Raw genomic sequence first — 18,572 nt, forward strand, 5'->3', positions numbered from 1 at the left:
AGAGAGAGAGTCAGTGTGGTCCCTGGAAAGTTTGCAATACTCCAGGAGACAGCTCCAAACCCATGCATGTATGGACAGTGGTAACTATACTCTATATTTTTCTTTAATTTTTAAAAGGACATGGAGATGGGTAGAAGAGATCGGTTAGTTGGAGAAGGACACAGTAGGTGTTGGAGTGGGAAGTAGGGAGTGAATATAACCAAACTACAGTCTATGTGCACAGGAAATTCTCGAAGATTAATTTTAAATGTGGCATTTTAAGTAAAAACAACAACAGCATGTGTGCATATACACAGACAAACTTTACCGTGTCATATGTGGTCTGTCCTTAGCCATTCTTCCAAGTGCATCTTACATCACACTGATTTATTCCACAAGCCATGGCTAAAACACAGGACTTGGCTCTTCACAAACCAAGAAATCAGCCTGAGGCTCTCTCTGGAAAGTGGTGCTCACTGAGACCTCTACCTGGAATACCTTCTTCAGATTCTTTTCAGTTCACTGAGGTCAATGGGGTAAATGATGCTATGCTATCGGAGACATATTATGACCTCTTTATCTCAAAGGTCCCTCTGCTTTTTTATGGATTGTTCCCTTAGCCTAATGATTCTTCTTTTTAGTACATTTTTCTACCTGACAATGAGTTATAACTGTACACGTTTACTTTTTTCCTATCCTTACCACTGGGCTGCATACTCTTAGAGGAAACAATTAGCCTTTCTATTTGTTGTGTTCCCTGTGCACATAGGGAAGTCACACAAACATCATTTCTTAAAGGAATAAAATTTCTTGGAAGCACCTGCCATTATTTTCTCATCAATATTCTGTGTGGCTTACAGAATTAAACAAGAATTCTGCCCAGCACATATAACTTAAAATCAAAAACTTTGTAATACCTTTGTACCCTAGATTTATTTTCTTATTGGAAATTGTGTATTAATTTTTTTGTGAATTTCTTCTAAGTGTAACAACAACAAAAGGAAACCTTTTTTTCCTTTGCTGTTTGTTCTCTTGCTGGGTTCCCCTGGGCAGACTACTTAGAAGAGCTGGTACATATGTGAGCCAATGTATTTGTCAAAATAGGTTAGAGTAATGGAGTCTCAACAAGCAACCCTCAGATCACAGAGGTTTAATATACGGGACTGATTTCTTCCTGAGGTTACACATTTAGCAAAGATCAGTAGATGGAGGGAGGCATGCTTTCCCCAACATTCCACTCTGGGACCTGGTCTGATTCTACCTGTCAGGGATTCAGTATGAAGCAGATGGCTTATTTAAATTACTGTAATTCAAGGAATGCTTCACAAAGTGCCAATTCACTAAGGTGTCAGCAGAGGGTAGGGACCACAAGAGATACTGCAACGCTGGCAGAGATGTTGCCATCTTTCACCTGCTCTGCCCTGAGGAGGATGCTTTGATTGCAGAGCGGGGAATGGATGCTGAGAAACGAAGCACAGGTTTTACAGTACCTCAGACTGAAAATAGTGTATGTCAACTGAGCTCACACTTCATTGGTCAGAACTTGTCACGTATTTCTAACAACTAGGAATACAAATTTCTAACAACTCCTACAGTCTTATTTTATTTAAATGCAATGTATATTAGCATATCTGTAGGCAAGTGGCAATGTGAATCCCCTTCCAAGACTGCTAGATTTATCACAGAAATGATGCTTTTGTTCAAAAACGTTATCAACTTTGTGAACTTTTATCAGTTTTAAAAGTTAGGTGCCTTCAGCTGTCAAGTTATTATAATTTCTAATTTTGATCAGTATAATTTTTAAACTTTTGATTGGTGTCATAACTTATCATGGCAGATAGGATTTGGGGAAATATTAATAATTAAACATTCTAAATGAAAGATTTCATGAACCAACTTTCTTTATATGTGATCAAAGTGACAGCTTGTTGACAGATGACTGTTACATGCCCTCCAATCTGGTGAAATGATTTTTTTTTTTTTAAGGACAGAGCATATCAAATCATTCAATGTCAAATTATAAGAGCTCACTATTTGATTTTTAATTCATTAGCATATTACCCTGGAAAACTATGAGCCACATATTCTTTTGTTTAAAGAAATAAAGATAATAAAAAAATTTCCAGTCAGAATTAGTTAACTTGCATTGCCATAACAAACAACCCTAAAATTGCCCTATTTTGGCTCTTCTTTTTTCATTTCCTTTTCTGTTCACTCACCAAGTGTCAGGGTTTACTTCTTGTTCACACACAGACTTCTCTGAGTGACTGATGGGCTCAGGTCTCCATCAGCCAGAGTCAGAGACTCATATGAAATAGTGAGTGTCGGGCTGCTGTGAAAGCAGAAACACAGTGATTCCTACTATTTCCACTTAGAAGCTGTGTACCTGACGTGTACTCAGATATGGCTTGCTTCCTTCCAAGTATTGATTTGTTTTCCATCCTGAAACTTTCCAAATATATCCCATGATATTTATGTGGACTTTCATGGTCCTGTGCACTATTGATGTAATTCATCTGTCACTCCATGGCCTCCCATCTCTAGTCCTTTCCCCTCCACAGAAGCCAGAGGAAATAACTCAAAGTTTCTGCATTCTAGTCACATGATTGGTTCCTACTGTGACCAGTCTCCATTCTCAAGCTACTTAGACCCCTAGCTACCATACTAGTCAGTCATTAACATAAGCTTATATGTTAAGGAGGTAGTTTTGAATAACAAAAGACAACTATTGTCATTTATGAAATCTCAATAACATTAGGAATTCTGTGCCTTAAGTCAGCAACAAAACAGAAATACATTTTATTATTACAGCATGCAAAGTATTTCCATTTCCTTTCTTTTATCCTTGTGACAATATGCTATTTATTTCATTTTCAAATGATAGCATCCACACTTGTGGCTGTTATTACCTTTCCAAAAATTATCTTTTAGACCAAATGAAGAATAAGGAAAAATATGCTGTTACCTTCATTTATTCTTTCTTTGATACCTCTCCTTTCAAAATACATATACACAGTCACAGCCTCTACAGCTATCTGCTGTCTCAGGAATTTGTTCTAGTCAATGTGTGCAAGACAGCCTTGCTTGCTGGCATTGGATTTCCTCAGTCGTGTTTGAGAAACACTTTTCTATCACTTTGCAGTACAATTTAGCTGTATTACGTTTAAGGTAATGAATTTTATTTCAGCAGTAAACATTTTATTCCATTGTGCTTTAGTTTGCATATTTTTCTGATAGCCTGTTGGTTGTAATTCTTACCCCTTTCCTCTATAGACAGGATGTTTTCCTTTTCTGAATTTTGAAAGATTTTTCTCTTAAGTTTTGGGTTTCTGAAGACTGAATATATTATATGTCTAACTTGATTATATGTACCTCCCTCGCTCCCCCTAAAAACATATATATATGTGTGTGTGTGTGTGTGTGTGTGTGTGTGTATGTGTGTGTGTGTGTATATATATATATATATATATATATATATATATATATATATATTTCTTGTATCTCTCATTTAGTGTCCGCCATGAATAGCCAAGCTGCATGTTTTAGAACATTATGCTATTATGCTCCACCATGTCTTTCCTCTCCCATTCCTACTGTTATATTTACATCATACCTTTAAAATTGTCCCATAGTTCTTAAATTTTAAAGCTTTTTACTACACTGTTATTTTTCTCACTCTCTGATTCTTTCCTTCACTGTATCAGCTAACATGATGAATCTATATAGTCTTAGCTCCTGGTAATGCTTTTATTTCTGCCGCTTTACAGCACTCTTTCTTGGAAATTACAGCTCTCAGCTATACTTATTTGTTATCTTCCTTGATTTCTCCATTAGAATACCTGACACTTTATTGTCAATTATTGAACTTTCTTGTGTGATAATTGCAACATTTGTGTTATAACTTTTTTTTTTTTTAAGGATGATTGTTCCCCCATCTTTTGGTATGTTTCATATTTGTGATGTGTGTGTGTGTGTGTGTGTGTGTGTGTGTGTGTACAAATGTGTGACATTGGGCAGTAGGAAATGAGACCAGATGTATGCCCTTTGTGGGCATCTTTATTTTATGCTGTTATTGGTTGGATGTTTGCATTCTGTGGTGCCTAATAGAATTTATGATTTCTAGTACTGTTTTTGCCTACTATTTTAACTCTAAACTTCCTAACTTTTTTTCTGAGAGAGAATCTCTGTGACTATATATATGTGTGTGTGTGTGTTTGTGTGTGTGTGTACATATATATGCATAGATATAGACAGATGACATAGATAAATATATTAATTCTTTGATAATTCCATACAATGTATTTTGATCACATCGACTACTTTTCCCAATTCTTCTCAGATCCATCCTCTCTCTTCTTGCTTCCTTACCTACTCAACTTGCACTTTTCTTTTTTTTTTTTTTAATTTTCACTATTAACTCTAATTTGTATTGTTCATCTTTTCTGGGAAGTGGGGCCTGCCCTGGAGTGTGGTAAACCTACCACAGATCATACCATGGAAGAAGATAGAATCGTTTTCTCCCAGCCACTATCTAATATTAATAGCTCCTTAATAATCAGTCATCTATGGTATTTCTTATCTACCTCCTGCTCCCTGTTGGGATTTTGTTTGACTTGAGCTTGGGCATGCTATCACCATTGTTATGAGTTCATATGTGCCACTGCCCTTCTGTGCTTACAAAACACTGTTTCCTTGTAGCTATGCACTATCTCTGGATCTTACAATCTTTCTGCCCTTTCCTCTGCCAAGATCCCTGAATCTTTAAAGTGAGCGCGCGCGTGTGTGCGTGCGTGCGTGCGTGCATGCGTGTGGTGTGTCTAATATAGATGTCCCGTTTAGGCCTGAGCAATCCACAGCCTCTTTTTCTTTTCACATTGAACAGTTGTAGATCTCAGTGTTAATTATATCAACAGAAAAATGAAGCTCATTTGGTGAAGGTTATGAGACACAATAGTCTATGGGTATAACAATAAGTCATAGAGAATGGTAGCCATTTAACAGATTGATGGTGATAGGTTCTACCCTAGGTTTCCAACATGTCTAGCCACAGGTTTTAGTCCATGATAACAATGTCACAGATGTGTTTCATCTTATGGAGTGTGCCTTAATTCTAATCAGAAGGTGGTTGCTTTCTCCCATGACATTCATGCCACTATTACACCAGTGGTCCTATCTTGTCTTTCCAGTTGTAATTTAGATTGCTGGATTTACAACTGTGTGAGACTGATGATTACATTTCTCCACCAGTAGTATGAATAACACTATACAACTACCCTTTAGGAATGAAGCTTTCAGGTGAGTACCAGCTTGCTTTTTTTATGTTCTGTGACACAGAATTGGTATCTTTAGCAATATTGTTTTATCACTAAATTCTGAAGGTAACCAAGGGTATTGGCAGTTGTCTATAATGTTTGGGTGTTAATGGGGGCCCAATGGCTAACAATTCAAATAGAAGTGACCAGTTCCTAGTACTGGAGTTTTATTTACTAGCATGTGTTACCTAGTTAGGGTATTTCCCATCCCCCCATAATAGGTTAACCCTATTTAAACTCATTTTAATTATTTATGTATTTTTAGAAAACCTCTACAGTGGTAATTTTACATAAAAAGTTTTTCAAAAGATCTTTAAGTGTTAGGTATCTCTCTCTGAATTTCCTACTCACATCTCCCATCCTATTTAATCATCCCTATTTCATTATGCTTTAAAATTTGAGCAAAAACTCCCTCCACTTATACAAGAGTATTGGTGACATGATAATCAGTTATGGTGGAAAGAAAATATATTCTATAATCTCTCAATTAACCCTCAGTGGTTCTTTGGGAATGTATCTGAGTCTTTTGCACATTGCACATTGGCATGATTTGGAAATGAAATACTCTTCATGAATTGAAGGCTTGGTGTTAAGACCAGAGGCCCAATCATTGAGAGGAAATGAAGGCTTTGACCTAGTCAATGCATTTATCTAAATATAGAATCATAATTTAATGACATTATTGAAGAATGGTTGAAACTTCTGGATGTGGAACTAATTGGAGACTTTTCTTTAAAGAGTATATGTTATACACAGTGATTTATTTTCTTGGATTCCTGACAAACAATCAAGCAATTGTAGTTTAAACCTTTCCTCTTTTTAAATTGATTCTTTCAAGTCTTTGTCATGGTGATAAAATAAATGACTTTGTATACATTGTTGATGCATACCAACACTGTTCTGCTCACTAATCTCTTCCTTGACTACAACATTCTGAATTTATTTTCTGAAAAATTTATCTTGCCAGAAGTATTTGAGTGATGACCTCTAAAATATTTACATGTTGTAACTAAAACAGGTATTTATACTTTATTTATTTGTCAAGGTATAGAAACTTATTAAGTACAACATTTACTTTACATATCTCTCTTTAGGGGCATATATGTTTCCATGTGGTATATATATATATTTGGATGCTACCTGACACATAAGTATATTCTTAATGTCAATAAGATTCAAATTCACTATTAATTTATTTCAAAGATTCTCCATATATTCTTAACCAAAAATAGGACATAGTTACAAACATTTATGAAAAATTTGTAAATTTGTCTCAGTGGAATATTTTTCATACAAGTACATGTTTTAGCATACATATTATTCTCTAATACAACTCTCATAATTACTTGGTGAATTTGAAAGACAACTCATATTTCTAGGATATATAAGTAGTTGTTCTTTTGGATTATAAATCTTCCCCCTACTTTTTTTATTCTAATATACCCATAACAAAGTATAATAGCATGTAATATAAAAATCAGACATTTTTAAAACTGGCTTTGGCCATACTAATGATTTATTCTTGTCCTGTTTGTTTTACTATTCAAGATTAATAAAACAGATCTTATAGAAGTTTGCCTTTTAATTAGTTAAAGGAATGGAAGATTTCCAAAAAAAGATCAGCATTAATATATTCAGCCTTAAATATATGGATTCATTTTTTGAGAGGGTATTTTTGTATTAATAGAAGATTTGAAGCAATGCTGTCTTCTAGACATGACATCATTACTACTTCATGAGCTCATAGCAAAACTGTGGTTATTTGCACAAGACTTGAACAAGATCAAACTAGTCAAATTCCCAGTTTGATGGGGAAGGAGCTCTCCAGGACTCACCTGCTACTGAGAAGCTGTGGCAGCTGTTAAGTGCTAAGGGAAGAGAGAATCCTTCTGATTTGAGGATGTGGCCATGTTCTAGTGGCTAATCTCATACTCATGCACACATAAACAACACTAATTGAACTAAGTGGGTTATCAAAAAATATGATGTTGGGAGGGGTCATGATGAGATGATGGAGTAAGTGGGACATGGGAATTGGGATGTAGAGATTATCATATTTCATTGTATAGCTGTTTGATAATATCAAGAATAGAGAAATTATTTCCAAATTTGATTTAAGGCATTTATTATTGATCTATTAAGTACATTTTTGAATTTTATAAATGCTATAATAATCAATTTTACTGTGTTTAATGATCTTTAAAGACTATCCAGAAATAGAATTTTTAAAAAAGTAGTGATTAAATTATGGTTACAAACAACTTAAAGGATTCAGAACTCACGGTACAGTCTCAAATTCTCTAGATCATCTCAAAATATTGACTAGTTGTATTGTAGATAACAAAATGTATTTTTAAAATCAAATGCCAGCTATGTGATTTCTTTGTTTGGAAACACAGAAATTGTCTGCTATTTTGATTTGATGCTATTTGATTCACATGCTTAATCAGAAAATCCATGTTGCCTTCTAGAACCTAGAGTTCCCTGGGTTTACAGTCTCTATGCTGACATAGAAATAACTGACAGTTTTACCAAGGAGGATTGCCTTATGAAAATTTGTTAAAGACTCATCGAACTTAACTTGCATTTATCTCAATTGATCGATTGCACTCACACCCGCAATTTTCACATTTGTTACAATACACACTGAAAAGAAAAATAGCTAAGAGTATAAATTAGCTCATATTTGCTCTAACTGCAAACATGAAAGGGAGTACATTAAAGCTAATCATCCTTCTATTACCTTGTCATTGCTGCATTTTTACTGATACACGATGTGAAATGAAAAACAGAGGCAGCTTTGGGAGCGCGGTGCTGATGGAGTGGAAGAGCGATCAGCTTGTTTCTCCTGCTTGCTCATCTGTCATTTGGGCTGTGTAAATTGGGTACTCAAGCATGAACTCCAGGCTTTTTAAGGGGAATATGAAAACACTTGGGCTTTGCGAACTCCTGAGCGATAGAATGCAAGAAGGGTTAATAAATTGAAGAATGCATTGATTTTACAGAGACCAGATTCATTATCCTATCAGTCCAGGCACATTAGCTTTTTAAGCTTTTATATAATTATTGAATTGAGCATGAAAAGTCAACTTCTAGAAAAACTTATTGATAGAATCTTAACTAAAAATATTTGTATTAATATCATCCTTCATGAAAACATAATGTTCCGGTTGTTTTTATGTCAATTGGGTATAAGTCAAAGTTAGTCATCTAAAAGTAGGGAACCTCAGTTGAGAAATTGTCTCCATAAGATTGAGCCATAGACAAGCCTGTGGGACATTTTCTTAATTAGTGATTGATTTAGGAAGGCCCAGCCCATTGTTGGTGGTGCCACCTCTGGCCTGGTAGTCCTGGGTTCTATAAGAAAGCAGCCTGAGCATGGGAGAAAGAGAAAGCCAGTAAACAGCACTTCCCCAAAGTCCCTGCATCAGCACCTGCCTCCAGGTTCCTGCCTGCTGAGCTGAGCTTCTGCCTTGACTTCCCTCCGTGGACTACGACTCTGGACAGGAAAACCAAATAAACCCTTTTCTCACCCAAGTTGCCTTTGGACATGGTGTTTCGCCATAGCAGTAGTAACCCTAACTAGGACTCATAATATTTTTAGCTTCATAAGAGTTTATATAGAATCAAGATATAAGGGATATTTGCCACGTCACCTGGATAAAACATCTTTTGCATTTTGTTTTTAATTAGCTGTTAGTCAAATTTGTGTGAATGTACAATAATAACTAGTTTGCACAGCTATTTGAAGTACGAAGTCCTGACCATTCCAAGTATATCATCCTTTATTGAACTTGGTCAATTTTATTTTCTGTTAAATCAACAAGCTATTTATTATTCCATTTCCTTTCAATAATTTATATAAATTTAAGAAATTCCTACATTTGCATCTGATGTCTCCATAGATTTTAGCTTCTATGGATGGTGACTCCTGTATGCATAATCATTTTTAAACACCCAACTCAAGGGAAATTTAATAGCAGTACAATATTATACTTTGGTTATAAAGCTTATACATAGACATTTGTGTAAGCTCAAGCTTCTAGCTCCAACTTACTTAACCAGGAGTACACCCTAGTTTGGAGGCAGGTATCTTCAAATGCCAGGCATGAATGTAACTGATAAAGACATGGTGCTACTTGTCTTGAGATTCCAAGGTTAACATCCACTGGTACCAAAACATCCTTAGAATGACATATTTTTGCGATCTCTATAGAGCTGGATACTTACCCCCCTACTCTTTTTATCAACGTGTGCAATACTATCCTGAAGTACTCGTACTAATAACTTCTTAACTTACATTTTAGAAAAATTTTATATACAGTCATAATTTTATATGAATAAATGCATATATAAAAATACATACAGATATAGGTATATAAGTTGAGATAATAGATAGATAGATAGATAGATAGATAGATAGATAGATAGATAGATAGACAGATAGATAGATAGATAGATGGATGGATAGATAGATTAGCAGGAACTTATCAAAATAATTTGAATTAAGCATTTAAATAAAAATATTTTCCTTTGGTTGTGAGACAGATATTAAAACAAATAAGTAGATAATATTTTACATATTAAGGCATAGGTGAGTACTAGCATAAAAATAAAAGCAGATAGAGATGGAAGGATGAAAGGGCTAAGGTTGTGGATTTAGGATGGGTATGGAATACAATAACTTCATCAGAACTGTGAGGGAATGACTCTCCTCTTTGGCAGTGCACAGATGAATTTGTGTAAGGAATGAAGACTAAACTAGCCCACGTGGCTAACAAAAACAAAGTTCAATGAATCTGAGATGATACTGTGTCTAAGCACCATTGTCAAAGAAACCAAAGGATCCAGGGGTATTGGTGACAGATGGTCAAGTAAAGCAGCAGCAGCCAGAAACCAGCCAGGCCCTAGAAAAAGGATTTCTATTCCAAGTGTGACAGGGAGGTGTTGGGGGATTCTGATCCAAACAACTAAATGCTCTCGTAATAATTCTAGTGAAACATTTCGCTTACAGTTTTGACAATGGTGTGGAAGGAAATCCTTAGAATTGGTAAATGTCTTAGTTTGATTTTTGTTGCTGTCAGAAAGCAATGAGGTGGGAAGAAGGTTTATTTTAGCTCACCATTCCAGGTCACAGCCCACCACTGCAGGGAAGTCAGGCTAGCAAGGACTAGAAACAACTAGTTGCATCACATGCTAACTAACACAGAGGAAAAGGAATCCATAACTTACTGCTCAGCTCTCTTTTTCTACTCTTATACAATTCAGGAGGCCCACTTTTAGCCCAGATATGTCTGAACCAATAACGTAATCATGACAATCTCGCACAGATATGCCTATAGTCCAATCTGATCAAGAAAATCACTCACTGAGACTCTCTTCCATGGGATTCTAGGTTGCGTCAAGTTGACAATTGAAACTAACCATAACATCTCTACCCCTTACCAACTTGGTACACAATCATACCACTTTTAAATGATAACTATTACATTCCTGGTCCCCTGTCTCATGTCTTGGTCTTGAACAATTCCAATATCTTAGAAGTCCAGTCTCTTAACTATGTACTCCTATAAAATCAAAAAACAAGCTACACAGTTTCAACATATAATCACATAAAGTGAACATTTTTATTTCAAATTGGGAGGGCAAGTGTATTAATAAAGTGAATAATAACACAAAAATGAACATAAAATCCATCAGAAAAAAATACCCCCCAAATAGTGAAGCACTAATGTTTGTTCAACATCGTGTACTTATAATCTAATCTTCTGGGCTTTAAATGGCTTGAGTAGGACCAAGTCTCCAGTTCCAACAGCTGTAGCCCACAATTTTTCTCTTACAGTCAGGTCACTCCACTTTCCACCTGTTATCTTTGGTGGATGTCCCAGGATGCTTGCTTTTATGAAATACTGGGGTCTTCATTGCAACTGAAGCGTCACTTTCATAGCTTTTTGCAAAACCTCGAGGCTTTTCTACATATACTCTGACTCTGTCACACGGGGCTTGATCTCCATAACAGCACCAGTCTTGGGGCTTTTCTTTCAAGACTAGTACCATGGGAGAGACTTTCAAAATGTTGCCTACTTCTGCTGTGAGGCAAAGATACAGTCTACCTTCCTTAGACCTCTGCTATAACAGTTTCTCTTTGCTCACCCCAGTGAAACACTTTCAGGGGCAGGGAGTTTTGAGGAGCAAGGTACTCCCTTGGTAGCCTTATATCTTTGAAACAAATTGTCATTCCCACTGGGTAAATCCAATAGGTGGGATTTTTCACTCTTAGGACCTTGTTTCGATTGTTCCAATAGAACAAAGGAGATTTCACTTCAGTGGTGCTGATATCCTTAGAAATCACAGCTGCTTTCTAAGCATTGACTTGAATTCTCTCTCTCTCCAACTATGAAACTCCTTCTCCATATCTCCATAGAAATTATTCCATCACCTGCAAAGTTAAGTACAGTAGAACATTCCAGACATAGCAGAATACAGTCAGAGTCTTGGTCAAAATACTACATGAATGGTCCCTCTTGTGTTTCTAGAGAAAAGAGAGTCCTCTTTTTTCCTCTCTGAACCTTATAAGCTAGGACTACTCACTGTCTGCATTTCTCTTGTCAGTCTTGTCTTCCAAGTACCTACCAGAATGGACCATTAAGCTCTGATTTCACTATTCAAGTTTTTTTTTTTTTTTTTTTTTTTTTTTTTTTTTAACACAAAGTTAAAATCTTTCACTTTCTGGTAACAAAATGTTTGCAGTAAGAACTCGGTAGTTAGGTTTATGACAGCCAGGACCCCACTTGTTCAGTACCAATCTCTTTCCTGGTTTCATTTATGCTGTGATAAAATGCCCAGGAAAAAAGTGACTTAAGGGAGAAGGGTTTTATTTGAGCTCACAAATCTAAGTTATAGGCCGTTATTACAGTGCAGTCAAGGTGATGGAAACTTCAGCTAGTTACATCACAACTACTGTAAAGAATAGAGGGAAATAAATATATACATGCCTGCTGCTTAGCTCTCTTTCTCTCTTCTTCAATTAAGAACCCAATCCCAGGTAATGATATTACCCACCTTTAGGTTGGGTCTTCCCACATCAATTAACACAATCAAGACAATCATCCGCGGACATACCTGTAGGTAGACTTGATCAAGAAAAATCTCTCAATGAGACCCTTTCCTCAGGTAATACTAAGTTGTACTGAGCAACCAATAAAAACTAATCCAATGGCCACAATTAAGAGGAGAGATGATGATGTCTCACATAAGAGAGGTAGGGGTTGAAATGCTGAGGTTCAAATCTGGATACATTTTGAAGGTATAGTCAATAAAATTTTTGCATGTGTGCATAATGGAAAAGATATTTCTCCTTAATCATGAGTATAAAACCTTACAACATTTCAGGTAAATATATTAAAATATGTGGAAAGAAGACAACCATACAATTATATTCTAAAAAGCCTGTATTGTACATTATGTCTTTGTGCCATAAATTTGTAGGTTCTGGGATGGTGTTCAGGAATTCAAGCAATAATATAAATCCTTTGCAGTATGCACAAAGAGTAAAACTTAAAATTTTCCCTTCCGAAATGGAGTTTTATGTTCTGCTCTGCCACACCTGACATCATTTACATGGGATGAGTTTTGATCTATGTAAATACTCATAGTGTCTGTGTGTATCCAGAGGATTATTGGTGTGTTCCCATTAATGAATCCTGCATGGAATTTGAAAATGATTTGTATAAGAAATTATTTCAGTTCCTCTCTTGGCTTCTTTGTTCTTCATTTCAGCATACCACACTATATTTTCTGCCTCCCCTTGGGTATCTAAACGTTTCATACATTATTTACCTTGACACTCTAGTCATTTGTTGTGAAACATTATTATTTAAAAAGATATTGTTACTCCACAAAATCTGATTATTTCCAGTTATAAATTCAATCAGAGATAACTGGATGATACATCTATCCCATACAGTGGTTTCAAGCATCTTTTGGTAGTAACATGATGGCAAAACAGGACCTGAGATAGCTTGATTTACATGCCAGGTGCCCTGTTAAGGTTGGACTAGCTGTCAGATACTCTCATAGTCACTGGACAGTGATTCTCAACCTTCCTATTGCTGTGAACGTTTAATACATTCCTCATGTTGTGGCAACCCCAAATCATAAAATTATTTTGTTGCTACTTTATAAACTGTAACTTTGCTACTATTATGAATTGTAATGTAATATCTAATATACAGGATATATAGTATGTGACCCCCAAAGAGATGATGACCCACAGGTTGAGAACCACTAATATAGTACCTCAGGATGTCACAAATGAGATTTCCAACTGAAACTCACTTCATGGCTGTTGCTACTTTAATGGCAGCACCCCAGAAATCACAGTGAGTCACTTCTACCATTTTTTTCACCATCCAACAATCACAAGCCTGCAAAATTCAAAGGGAAGCGAATTTTACTACACCTGCCATTGGAACATGTCAAATAATTTGCATTTATGTTGTAAAACTATTAGTTCAATAATATATAATCTTTCTGCAATGTGGTCATTATAATACATATCAAAAGTTAATCTATCTCTCAAAATTCAGTGCAATTTGATTTTCTTGGTGGAGTGTAGCCAATATCTGTCTAAAATATGGAGTTCCTCTTTGCCTCAAAACTGTGAGATCAAGAGTTTTTTAGTTCTGGATGTTGTCTAGGTTACCCCAGTTCCAGATAGGAAGAGAAAACTAACTTACATAAAAGGAAGTCGATGTGTTGTTTAGCTGTCTGTGTCTACTGTGACTGGGAGCATAAACCAATCTAGAACCCAAGCACACTCAAAAGCTGTTTTAGGGATTATGAAGACTCTTCTGCTCATCATTTTTTAGACAAAAGGAGTAAGAAAGAGAGGAGGAGGAAGAAGTACAGATTTGCCTATTCATGGTTTCTGGTGACTCAATCTAGAAGCATATATTTTCTGTTTTAGCCTTGAAACCTGAGAATTATATACTTTGAACCACTGTATCTGACAGAATCACAAATCTGATGAGTGTAGAAAGCAGAACACTGAAAGGGGCCAGAGGAGAGGAAGGTATATGTTTGAAATGTATGGTATCACTAGATTTAGTCTAAAACACTTTTAGTATTTTCAGATTTAGGGTCAAAAATGAATTCAAACGAAGGAAGTAATACCAATTTTCTAATGCATATTTAGGTTGGTCTCTAAAATCAGAGAAGCAGACAGTCAAACATTCAAATATGAGGATGAATAACAATTGCTGGTTTGAGGAGAAAGTTTAATAACATGCAGTTCTCATATGTCTTATTAAGAAAGAAATAACATTGGATATCTGATCATACTGCTAGTTAGAAAAAAAAGTACAGTGCATGCATGAAAATGAGATGAGACAGACTGTGGCATTCCAGGCTAGCCTGATACTATCATTTGAATGTGCTGCTATCTCAGGCCACCCTGGGACTCCTTCCTGCCTCCTGGTCTTATTCTTGTACTGTTGAACATAGATGGTTGTATAAAATATGAACACTCCCAAAGGCATAATGAATCAAATTAAAAACCAGATACCTCCCTAATGAAATCTCAAAGCTGTCACAACATTATGTATATTGTTGAAACCAAAAAAATGTTGTTAGCATGAATGAGTATAGCTTCTATGCTCATTATAACGTGAGCTTCTCTCTAGATACTTGTTTTAGTCTTTGTCCTGTTGCTGTGATAAACTTTCTGACAAAAGCCACTTTAGGAAGAGAGAGTTTCTTTTGCCTCTAGTTCACAGAGGGAGTTCATCACTGTGGGGGAAATCACAGCAGCAGGGGCTGGAAGTGGCCAATCACATGACATCTACAGTCAAGAGCAGAGAGTGATGAATGCTCTGCTTAGCTTCCTTCCTCCTTTTTCATCAGTCCAGGACCCAAGCCCAGGGAAGGGGACTGCCTTCTTCCTTTAGGGTAGGTCTTCTCACTTCAAAATTAATCAAGATGATCCTTTTACATGTATGTACCTGAAAGCTTATCTTCTGGGTAAGTCTACAGCCTGTCAAGCTGACAATATTTCTCACCAAACTGCTCATATTTTCAACTATACACATAAACATGTTTTTTCACCTTTTGTCACATCATCTTCAAAAGTTTGTATGGTCTTTCACAATTTCAACACTTTTAAAAACTCCATCTATATCTTATTTTGCCTATGAAATCCTATCAAATAAAATTAATAAACTACAAACAAACCGAAAGAAAAACAAATCTTTATTTTCAAATGTAAACTGATATCAGGAGTCTACTCTGACTTGTCTATCAGCAATAGCTGAATTAGCCTTAAAATCCAGGAGTCCTGATAAGCACTTGTTTTTTTGAGAGAAACAGCATGAAGTTGGTTGAGTTGGGAGGTGGGGAAGATCTGGGATGAGTTGGGAAAGAAAAATATGATCAAAATATATTGTATATTAAAATTTTGTAAATATTATAAAATATATTGCTTTAGTGATTACAACTTTAAGCTTTATTTATTTTCATCAATGCAAATCTGCATTTCTCCCTCATCCCACATTATTTCCATTCTTGAAACATTTAAGTAACACATAAAGGGATTTTTTAAATAGGAGTCAATTTATTTTTGAAGATCCCAAGATGTGGGACTAGAATATTCTATTATGAAACTCTGAAGTCCTTGTAATAAGAAAAGGAGCCCCTTGATTGTGGGGAAAAGCCTTAAAAGATCAGGTTCAGTTCAGTCAATGTTATCAGAGACAACCCATGAGTTCTTGAAGCAGGCAGAAGTTTGGAGATTCTTGTGAATCATCTAGTCTAGCTCTATTATATTAGAATGACTTTCTCTTTTTAAGAGTGTGTGTGTGTGTGTGTGTGTGTGTGTGTGTGTGTGTGTAACTCAAGTCAAGAACTCAATATTTCCAATTTGACTTTATGTGTATGTGTGTTTTGTCTGCATGTAACAGCTGCATGTGGTGCCTGCAGAGGCCAGAAGAGGAAGGCAGATACTCTAGAACTGATGTTACAGACAATTATGAACCACCATGTGGTTGCTTTGAATCCTGAATAGGTCCTCTAGAAGAGCAACCAATTGTTTTTAACTGATGAACTGTCTCTCTTTGCCCTGGAAAGACTTTTTTGACTTGATGGATCAGCAGAGTTTCTTGAACTCTTTGGCCTTTATTTTCATATTCTCTGTCTTTCTCCAAAATCCTAATAAAATTCCTTGCTACCAGCTGGTAAGTGAATTACAGGAAGATTCACTACTTACCACAATGGGCCCACGGGCCAGTAATTTGTGTGAAATTCAACAAATTCACCTCTAGGATACAAATTACAATTCTTTTGACATTTTCCTTTAGTGGAAAAATGAGAGTGAGTTGCCCAAGGCCTTATTTTCTCAGCAGCTACTTTCCTATTTAAGAGACACAGTATATATATTCAGAAGATTCCATCAAAACTTCTCTATAGATGATACCAGGTGAAACAACAAAAGTACACCTTTGTCTCATTCTCCAAACACTTGTTGTCTAAGCCCATTCAGCACCACCAGGCAAAGTCAAATGTAAATATGCTCTGTTTCCTCCCCAGGCTCATTTTATTCTTGTGAAGCATCTGCTTAGCTTTTAATCTCCTGGACTAACAGGTCATTACTCATTTGTTTATGGACCAAATGATTCACATCAGTGTAAATACCTCCTATAATATTGTTCTCGCAATTGAGTGACTCTTCAACAAAGTGATAATGAATAGGATGTGTAACTTCTGCTAATCTTGTTTATTGTTTGTGAGCCATGCCAATGATTTCCTTTATTAAGTTTTCTGGCAGGAATGCAGAACTTGCAGCCTTCCAGCTCCATATAAACTTTCATTCTTAAGGATCTTGGTAGACGTGTTTTAAACATAACCCCTGAAGCTACAGCATTTCCCTTTCCCACTAGCAGTTCCTAAAGACTTTAGAGTTCTAATATGCTTTTGGAAGCTGTAGGCAAACCATAGCGTTTGGCTACTTTCCTACTGGAACCTAAGGTAGCATCCTCTCGCCAATCCTATCAGTTTTAAGAAATGCCCCATAATAAAAACAATTACTTTTAGTATTTCAGCATATTCAGTCACTATAAAATATTATATCCAATTTTTACTCAAATAAATTTGAATATTCTCTCATATCCTTTTATTATTTCATAATTTTTTCTTTGAACAACAACATTAATTTGAGTTGATGGTTTTAAAACTGATTGATCAGAATGGCAATGGAGAATGGTAAGATAATTGTGTATATTTAGTATTTCTTGTAGAAAAATTTGCAAAATAAGCCAAGTGATCTAATACTCTATGGAAAGCACTAGGTTGTTAATCAAGAATTTAACGTGATGTTCACTCCCATGAAGTGACACTGGCTATGTTTATTACACTGCAGGGCAGCATCCCTGCTCAGGAGGGGATGCTCATCTTTTGAGAGAGATAACACGTGAAGTTGGGTGGGTAAGGAGGATCTAGGAGAAGCTGAGGAGAGAAAAAAGAATATGACCAAATTATATTCTATGGAATTCTTTTTAAAGGCTAATAAAAGAGAAGTTAAATGGCACAATACAATACAAGTTTATTGTGCTCAGTCATCTCAGTTTTATGGGAATGAGGGGCTCTCTTTAAGGACTCTTCTCCATGGACCCTTGCTTCCATCATTCACGTTGGCTATTTCAAAGTTCCTAGAGTCCAACTAGGATTATGAAGCAGTGTAATGATTATAATGTAGCTCAGCACAGAGGAACATGGACATTGAGCAGAGTCCATGGTCACAACTAAGGGGGAAGGGGCAAAATTCATCATAATTTCATTTTATTTTTATTATACTCAAAAAGAAAAGGTAGTGATGTTAAAAATTAAACCTTTTATATACTTATGAACTCAATAATCATAATACATATTCCATATCTTTATATTTTTTTTTACTTTTAACCAAAGAAAACATATAAATGAAGAATTTTTTTAAAAAAAAATAGTACTATTAATCTTTCTATTTGTGAATGCAAAAACCACTGCTAAACCACTACCCCCCAGCTGCCAGGAAACACTAATGTATGCTCAAAAAAAAAAGGATCAATAAAATATGGTTCTTCCCTTTGTGTATGTGTTATAACCCAGCTAGTTTTTAAAAACTAATCACATACTAAGAGAAACATGATATTGGTTTCAGTAAGAGAAGCATGGTTCATAAAAATACAAAGCCTTTTGCCTTCATAAACAAAATTTTTCTAACAAATGAATTAAGTCACTCAAATGTTTTCCAAG

This window comes from Peromyscus leucopus, chromosome 5 (assembly GCF_004664715.2).
Source record: "Peromyscus leucopus breed LL Stock chromosome 5, UCI_PerLeu_2.1, whole genome shotgun sequence".
NCBI classification, from domain to species: Eukaryota; Metazoa; Chordata; class Mammalia; order Rodentia; family Cricetidae; genus Peromyscus; species Peromyscus leucopus.